The sequence below is a fragment of the Pinus tabuliformis genome, chromosome 9, assembly GCF_031772625.1.
Source record: "Pinus tabuliformis cultivar Carrire ecotype Pingquan chromosome 9, CPIR1, whole genome shotgun sequence".
Taxonomy (NCBI): Eukaryota; Viridiplantae; Streptophyta; class Pinopsida; order Pinales; family Pinaceae; genus Pinus; species Pinus tabuliformis.
Window position 1 is genome coordinate 1,668,516,729 of NC_142307.1, and position 10,374 is coordinate 1,668,527,102.

Genomic DNA, 10,374 nt, shown 5'->3' on the forward strand with positions numbered 1-10,374 from the left:
TAAATAAATGCGCAGCCTCACCGTAAAGAGACATCCTGTAGATCAATTGCACACCCTCATTAGTGGGAACAGGAGCTTATGCCTTCACATCACCACTTACAAAAGCAAGGAATGTAGGAACATCCATCGACTTCATAACTAACATGAAATATTAGACGTATTGGTTCCTAAAACATTGAAGAATTTTAATTTTTTACAGAAGTCCAGCGAATTTGGCAAAGGGACCAATCTATTTTGTTTAGAGGATGACCTCCGCTTAAAACCTTGTTGAAAGCAGTGGTTGAATTCCAAACAGAAATTCCAAGTTCGAAATGCCTAACTTGGAGAAACAGAGCTACACTGAACTAAAGGAGATCAAGCAGATCATTGGTCAAAGCGCTTGGGAGTACGATAAGTGGTTCTGTGCCATCAAAATAGCAGTAATTGGAGTATGAAATCCTTCAGAAGTCCTAGTGAATCTGGCAAAGAGACCAAGCTATTTTGTTTAGAGGACGACCTCTACTTAAAACCTTGTTGAAAGCAGTTGTTGAAACCTGTAGTTATAACAAATAACAGTTCAAGCAATGCACACCGGAAGGACAAATAAATTACCAATAATTTAAAAATCGTCTGCTCAGCTTGGTTTTGCACTTCTTCGGAACTCATTTCCGGTTACAGTCTATGCAATCTCAACTATATACAAAAATGGGTAATCCTAGTATTCAGATAGAAATAAAGCCTGTAAAAATTGCAGAACCTGAAGCCCTAAGCTGTATTAGGCATGCACCCCTTTTATAGAACAAACCTGAAAGTTTCCCCCTTTGGTTACAAATTCTTGGGTTCAACCTTATGCTTATCTGTAGCCCATTATAATTAGATTACATGCTTGTAATGAGTTGTAAACAAAAGGCAAAATGAACTGGGTATTCACAAGCGCTCATATGGGTTCATGGTGAATACCATGAAACTCGTATATTTGTAAATAAACTTCGATCAAAGAAGATGTCCATTTATTAGGTTCTGGAACTTGTGTCAATTAGGATGGGGTAGTTGAAAATTCGAATTCAAACATTGAATATTGCATAGACCTAGAAAAAACAGCGAAGGGTAATAATGGGACTTGGGGAGCAATGCATTTACAATGGTTTATGTAAAGGCCCAATGATTTTGTGTAAAGTCCCAAAAAATCCAATCCCACCAAAATCTAGAAAAGACTTTGGAAATCTTGTAGTCTTGAAGAAGAAAACACCACCCACCTATAGAGCACTTGGGAATTCTCGCAGCCTCTAAGAAGAAAACAACCTCCACCTGTTGATTTAGTGTAATTGCAAAATGGTGTGGACATTAGTACATTTGGGTGGGGAGAACATGCAAAGCAGAGAAAAGCAGAATAGATTAGAAATTATTTGTACAGAAATGCCAAGTTCCAAATGCCTAACTTGGAGAAACAGAGTTACTCCAAACTGAAGGAGATCAAGCAGATCATTGGTGAGAGTGCTTAGGAATACGATCAGTGGTTCTGCGCCATCAAAATAGCAGTAATTAGAGTCTGAAATCCTTCTTGTTATTAATCCACCTAAATATGAATTACAAGCTGAATCTCAAAACTTAGTAAAGTATTTAAATTAAAAAAAAATGTTATTAATAAATATAAATCAAAGTGCCACATTTAACACAATGATATTAGATGTTTTTGAGACATCTAATATCATTAAAATTTTTATTTGAAGTTATTCCTATAAGTGACTCTAGAACTATTCATGCACAATCCTTAGGTTAAATCTTGAATCATAAAATTGTATGGTCATGATTTCTCTTGCCAACTAATGTGAACTATATTTTTTCTTATTAAAAGAGAGGTTTTAGGCAAGACTTTGTGTTTTAGTTTCATAAGTAACACATTTACTTTGGTATCCAACTAACTCCTTGTAACCTTCCTCTTGTGCCTATTGTCCTATCTTGAACGAGAAAGAGTTTCCTTGACTATATAATTAAGATATACCCCTAAGTGTAACCTAGTGGATCTACTTGGATCAACCTACTATAATGAGAGAGTCGGATCCTTTGTTGGTTATTAAGCTTGATTTTATTCTTGAATTGGGGGTATTTGTTTTAGCCATGTTTGGACCCGAGTTTATCATAGGGGGTAGATGGTATTTCTGTTGAGCACAACCCAACTTGGCCTAGATTTTGGTAAAGACTCCCCATTTTGTGGGGTGGATTACGCAATGGAGTGGAGCGTGTAGCAGAGTGGTGCATGCAGTGGAGCACATTTATACCATGTGGTGTCCTAAGGGCTTTGGGGTGGGTTGAAGCCCCTCCTTTTTGTAAAAGTGTGCAATTTCGTAAGGGATCAAAGGGATTTGGGGCCATAGTTGCTTGTTTTAAGGATTCCATGTTATTTCGACCATGGTATTTTGATGATGTAACCCTACAATGTAATGTTATATAGGGTGAGATAATAAGAAGATATATCAATAAATTTTTATCCAGATCAGTGTTATGGGTGAATTATTGTGATCTGTAATTTAGTAGGAAAGGAAAGGCTTTGAAACTGAGTGTGCAGGGGCATGAAGACGAGTTTGCAACTAAAGAGTGGAGGTACGTGAACATGAACATCACCGCAGTCCCACTTCAAAGATTAGACAAGCTGCATCTAGAGATCATAGATGAGCTGAAGCAGTGTGAAAAAGTCACTTTGTAGTTACACATTCAAGTAGAGGGAGAGCGAGATTTGCTAAAGTAGAAGCTCGATGAGGCGATTCAGGAGAGGGATCAGGCAGTACAACAACAACGAAAGCTGAAGGAGGTGGTCAAAGAAACATGTCGTGAGGTTCCAGACATTGATGTCTGAGAAGAGGAACTAGTGGACGACAAGGTCGTGAAGCTCGAACTTGCAGTAAAAGGATACAAGGATAAGATCACGAATGTGGAATTTACATATGAGATGAAGATCAATGAGCTACAGATGCAGCTACAACCATCCACACCAAAGGAAGTGCGAGAGCAGAGAGAGGCCGACCTGAAGGGGTCAATGGCCGGCATCTCCGCAGCACTGGCACATTGTGGGAAGCTATTTGATGAGAGGTTACATATTTGGACTTTGCTGCAGGAAAATCCAAATGCACAAAAATTACAAGAGGACATTCAGTAGAAGTAGCTGTAGTTGGAGGAGATTTGAGCAACTATGAGAATGTTACAAATCTCACAGAAGCTCCCAAAAGTCAATGAGGGAAATTCCCTGCAGAAGCAGACTAAGGAAGTGAGGAAGGAAGAGTAGAATTTGACAGAGAGAACTCAACCACGACAAGATGAGGATCTCCAACTGTCCCAAGCAGTGGATGAAAATCTTCTAGATCTTCGACAGAGAGAGGAAGTAGTGATGAAGAAGGCTACAGGACCGGTGACAAAAGCACTGTTAAAGGAAGTGTGCAGCGAAGAGAAGCAGGTCACAGACATTCTCTAGGAGTTCAACAATGCCTACAACAACATTGCAATGAAGATAAGAGGAAAATTGACTAATTGACTCAAGACAAGTCATATGTGAGTGTTGGGGGCTTGTTGGGCATAGACGAACTTGGCCTAGATTTTGGCAAAGACTCTACATTTTGTGGGGCAGAGTGTGCAACAGAGTGCTCAACGGAGCACACAATAGAGCATGCAGTGGAGCATATTTATATCGTGCTGTGTCATAAGGGTGGATAGAAGCCCCTCCTTTTCGTAAAAGTGCACGATTTTGTAAGGAATAAAAGGGTTTTCAGGCCATAGTTGCTTGTTTTAAGGAGTCCATGGTATTTTTTTGAAATAACCCTACAATGTAATAGTATATATTGGGTAAGATTATAAGAAGAGATATCAACTAGCCTTGATCCATATCAGTTTTATGGGTGAATTATTGTGATATGTAATTTGGTAGCAAAGGAGAGGCTTTACTGCTGAGTGCATAGAGGCCTAGGGAAGAGTTTTCATCTGATTGTGTAGATAGCCTGAAACTTAGTGTGCAGGCCAAGAACTAGTTTTTATTCAAGGATTCATTATATTAATCAACAATTCTTGTGGACATAGCCCTACACTAGGGTGAACCATGTTAATTTGATTTTTTTATGTGTATATTTTCTTATTATATGTTGTAGAGTATCATTTATTATAGTTTAGCTTTACTTCAACACAATGATAGCTTATGATTTTATATGGCATGTTTAAGTGATTAATATAGTGTGGCAAAGTGATTTATATATGTTAAGGATAAGATAACATAATAATACCACATCTCCTAGTCCCTCAAGGCTGCATAAACATGGTTCTCCATCGTCCCATAGTCACTTCGGGTAAGAGTGCAATATGCTTGCATGCCATTTCCAAAAGTGCTAATCAAGGGTTTTGTTGATGCGTAGTATAGATTGAACCCGGGTTAGCCCAAATCAAGCCAACACTTTCCCCCGTACTATTGTTGTCATGATAAGGATTAGCAATGTTTGGTTATGGTTAAATATGATTGACCATTAACGACCATGTTAACCATTGCTGAGCACGTTTAACCATGGTCGAATATGGTTGACTTCTTGTCCATGTTTGATCATGGTGAGCTTGTTCGACCATGGATATAGTTATACGAGGAAGGTTGACTATAGACAAGTATGGTTGAGTATGAGAGAACATGGTTAACTATGGTCAAGTATGGTTGACTATTAGTGAACATGAATTACCATGGTTGGAAATGTTTAGCAATAAACAAATATGGTTAAGCATATAGCATATGCTTGATAATGTGGTTGACCATGGATGATCATGATTGTCATGGTTGACTATGCTAACCCTTGTTAACAATTGTTGACTTGTTTCAAGAATGGTTGAATATGGTTGAATAGGTTTGACAAAAATAGTAATGGTTGATCATTGTTCATCATGTTTTCTATGCTAGATATGTTGATTGTGGTCGACTATGGTTGACTATGTTGACCATGTGATTATGTTCACTATGGTCAACCATGTTGCAATGGTTCGCCATTGTGAACACAATTAACTACTGTAACATTGATATTATGTGACCATGTTTGACCATGCTAACAAAAATTGACCATGTTTCAACATATTTGACAATTAATACTATGTTAATAGATATTAACCATGGCCAACCCATAGTATGATGCATACACTATTTGTTGTTGGGGACATTATAATGATGATTATTGTTGGTCACATTGCAACAATGACATTTATTTTTCATAACAGTGTGATGTCATTTGTAATTCTACACATGATGCAACATGCTCATATTGACAATGGTTGACCATATTCAACAATCATGGTGTCATGTGAAATAGCATGTGTGATGTCATTTATTATTCCACACATGATGCTGATATTAATAATGGTTAACCTTTGACAACCATGTTTCCATGCTTGAGTAGTAATAACCATCATGATTGAGTAGACACCTATCAGAAATGGGATGACCAAGTTTGACCATAGTCTACCATGGTTTCCTAGCTTGTCTATGGATTACCATGGTTAACTCTTTCTAACTAACGATAAATATGGTTGATTATGGCAAACATATGGTTGAATGTGGTTAACTATGGTTAACTAAGATTAAATATAGTTGGTATATAGTTTACTTAGGTTTACCATTGTTGACTATGGTTGACCATGATTAACGATGTTTGAAGAGGGTCAACCATGGTTGAAAATTGTTGTTGATGGCTAACCATGGTTAACAAGGTTGAAGAGAATTGACAACGGTTCGACAAGGGTTAGAAATATGGTTGATAATTAATGACCATGCTAATCATAGTTGACCATTTTTGAACTAGATTGACCATAATTAAATAGGTTTTAACCTCTTGACCATGTCTAATCATGGTGATCCTGTTCGACCATGGATGTGATTATAAGGGCATGGTTGACAACTTGACTATGGCCAATTATGGCTGACTATGAGTGAACATGCTTGACTATGGTTGGTAATATTTAGCAATATATGAATATGGTTGAGTATGTTAAGTATGCTCGACAAAGTGGTTGACCACAAAAGACAATGGATGATCATGGTGGCCATGGTTAAGTAAACAGGGGCCCTCTGCCTACTCCAGCCAGCTCAAAGATCAATTACACGCTCAAATGGAGAACAGTCTTCTCATATATTATGTATCAAAATAGAAAGTACAGTGGGGTTCAAAATTACATATCAGCAGCTAACTATCCAGCGTTCAGAGACGCTTTATTTATAGCAAAGAAAACAAAACTAACTTAACACAAACTACGCTATTCTATCAGCTGTGTAAAAACACGTAATCTGGCAGCGTTCACGGATTTAGGCAACGGTCGTGGTGGGCATTAAATCTTCTGTTGGATTCGTGTCCCCCATCATCTTCGTGGCTGAGGAAGAGGCCAGCTGTTCTTCACGTGCTCTAAAACCGAACACGCAGAGCCGTGCCACCGTCAATGACCTCTGTTGACCGAAGTTGCCTCCTCGTTGACCATGGGTTTTTGTGACTGGTTTGGCTGAGCTGGAAGGACACACACCATGTCCTTGGTTCCACGAAATTGCCCATGTGGCTCTTCTGCCCGGAGGACACCTAGAACATGCCGTTTAATAAAACAGCTGCGGAATCCGGGGTTGGCTGCGGAAACCCTATGTGAGCTGCGGAAAGTGCAGCACTTGAACTAAAATTCTAATCCAACAACATAGTCATTAGCATAATTAATAAACCATGTAAAAAGTCCTAAAATACAATGATTTAAGCAATTTGATGGAGGGAATGAGTGACAAGAGGAGGAAATGAATAGGGAAAGGAGGCTGAGAGGATGTGTAAAGAAGTGCTGGTTTGAGGCTCAACACATTCTCATACGAAGCTCTTTACTCTCGACTCTCTTCTTGTACACAGGAACTCATCCTTTCTCTGCAACCGAGGCACACTTGGCCTCTTCTTAGAACCACTGACAGACCGAGCTCTCTACACATCTCACTAGCAACATTGTTGCTTTTCTTCAGTTTCTCAATTATTGTCCTAGATTTTGTTTAATTTCTACACAATGGTTGATGTTATCTCCGCAGCCAAACACATTTCCTAACACTATACTCTATGAATGGCCCTCCATACTGTTTTAACATCTGGTTACTTGCCACTACTACCATATTAAACGCTTAGCATGAAATCTTAAGCATTTTCTTGACTATGATACTCAACAAATGCAATTGTAGCACGATTAATTCAGAGAATAGGAACCTGTGTAATTCTCAATACTGAGAATTAAATCTTAGTCAACTTGCACACTCAAGGAGTACAACTGGATTGGATTCTACTTGATACAATATTCGAACATCAAACTAGCACTTCATTGATGCTCTTTAAGGCTCACATGGCTCGAGATGTACATCTGCAAGGCTTCCTTGATCTAGGCCTAACCTTCAGTACCCGACCTTCTTTTATATTTAATTATTTGTGGCATGAGGAACACTCAGGTATGGAGATTTTGCATGTAGCCATATTTTCAATTCAATTCTTCTCAACATGCAAGAGAGATAAAAAAAAAGATTTTTATGGAGTCACATGTTGCCTCTGGGAATCGTGGTCCTCTCTACCTTAGTCTCCATCCTTTAATTATCACCATTGACTCCATTAAAGAATTTGTGAAATTATCGTCCTTGCTGCCTTGCACCGGTACTTTCACTATCTTCCTTTATTCTAGTGATACCAACTATTATGTGTGCATTTACCTAGCTATCGCATGCTTCTTCTTATCCCACTATGTCCATGGCCAATTATGGCATAACCACAAGATAGGGAGGACTTCTGTCCAAAGTTGTCGACTTATCCATGCCTAAGGAGCTAAGCTCTTAAATAGTTTTTGACTTGTCCAGTCACTGAACATATGTCCTCAATGCGTTTATTTGTTGAACCCAGTTATGGAAAATAGCCAAACGGGCATATCTCTGAAATATGGCACATGGTTCCCATGAGTTGTGACTCATTCCATGCCATTAAACATATACCACTATTGAGATGGAGCTCGGATGTGGTGATGCTTAAATCTTCTTATAAAATGGATCACCTACATCTTACGGTCTTGCAGTCTTCGTGTTTGGCCCACCGGCCACCTGGTTGCCTTTGAAAACCTTTTTTTGCCAGATTCTATAGACCTCCACCTGTTCGCCCCACTACAATGCCTATACTATTGAGTTGGAGCGTTGATGCCATGTGGCTCTAACGTTTTTTTAAATTGGCTTTCATAAGGCTTACGGTTGGTAATCTTATAGTTATTGGCCCACTAGTGTGCACCACTTCTAATGTTACCTTGTCTTTGCACTCTTTTCTTCGTATTCGGTCTGATGTCCTTAACACACTTACGTGCAATGGTTTTTGTTCTTAAATAGCCTGGAGGCCCTCGGTCATGAAAACACATGAAAACCACTACATAACCTTGACCTTAGTGTGCCTTTCGTCATTTGATGAAAATTTCAACTTATAGGAAACTATATGTCTCCTAGAAATCCATTGAAAGTGCTTCTGGATTTTTGACTTTTGGTAAATTCTTGTTACGGGTTCTGTGAATTGACTTTCCATCAAATATTGTTCCCTGCTAGCTAAGTTCCTTGCCATCTTGGACCACCTTTTAAATAAACCTTTGGGGTTTTGGGCCTTTTAGGGTTCCAGAGTCCCAGGCTTCCCCCTACACTGGCTCATTACAAACCCATAACATTTTAAAATAAAGCTTTTGGCTTCCACCTTCTGTTGTTCAACCTTCTGCCCCACTAAGATTCGAGGAACTATCCCCGCAGCCTCGACTCACTGCTATCCTAATTTTCTTTTAAATAAGACTTTGGGCTTCTCGGCTTCCCAGGGTTTTAGGCATCTAGACACTGCAACTATAAGTGACTTTGACTTGTCAACAAATTTTGAACGAGAGGGTGATTTGCATACTTTAATATATGATTGGAAAGATGTTTCCAATAACTTTCCAACTAGGCTATTTCCAAGAGAATTTGAGTAAATATCATAATGTATAAATGCCTCAAAATCATGGGTCTCCCAACCATCATAGTCATCTTTTTATTTATTCCCCACTAGGCCTACTACTATGATGGTTCTCTACAAAACACTGCATCAACCATGCGACTCCCCTCGAACAACAACAACCTTAATGTTGGTTTGGTTGACATCAAGGCCTCACTTCTTGCTTCCACTTAGCCATCAATGCTAATCTTGCTTGACATCAATGTTAACATAAATGCCAACACATTGGATGCCACCAACCATCGATACTATGCAAATTTTTTAACACATATCTCCTATGTTGTAGGAATTAATGCCAACACACTTTCCAATTATTCATACAATGCCAACTGTCCAACAGTAATGAGAGAGTGGGATCCTTTGTTGATTGTAGAGCCTAATTATCTTCTTGATTTGGAGGTATTATTTGTTAACCATGTTTAGACCTCAGCTCCTCATTGGGGTGTAGAGGTGATTTCTCCCTTAGTATTGTTCCATGACAAGGATTAACAATGATAAATTATGGTTAAATATGGTTGACCATCAATGATCATGTTAACTATTGTTGAACTAGTTTTACCATGGTTAAGTATGGTTGAAATTAAAATTTCATTATGTTAAAGCCCTTCTTCATTAGCTATTTTTATTAGAAGCCTCATCAAAGAAACCCATAGGGTATTTTCTCTAAAAATTCATAAGCCGAATGCATCTCAGTGGTCCCTTATTGGACATGGGACCGATTTTGTTTAGGTAAGCACATATGTTAATGCATATGTGATTGACGTCCAATGAAGAATTTTTAAAAATACTTGCATTTATACTTCTCCAAATTCCCTCTATAATGTTTAAAGGAAGGGCCCAATATTCCTTCTAACTCAACATCTAGTCCCACAAGCAAGCTTCCATAGATGTGAAATTCCAGTTTTCATAAATGTTTAAGATGCGTAGAACTCCAATCCAAATGGAGACAACAAATGGACAGTACAAGAAAACATGGACCACGTCATCGAGTGCCCCCTTACATAAAAAACATATCCCAAGTCCAATGAAACCCCTACGACATAGATTGTCCCATGTTAAAATCTTATTCTTTCAAGCCAACCACGCAAAACATTTGATCTTTAGGGGAAGGTTCCAATTCCAATGGTCATAAACATTGTATTTATATCTATATCATTCTAATGAAATGAAATAAACTCTTATGATTTATTTATTTATTTTTCTATTATTATTACTATTAGTCTACATATATAAAGATTCACTTAAATATGTAAAAATTATACAAAACATGGTGTGGCTTCAATGCACACATTATAATCATATTGTGCTAACAGTTTTTGGTTTCCTCCCATCTAGATTCCTCCACATTGATGCCTACAACATATGTCAATGTCAAACC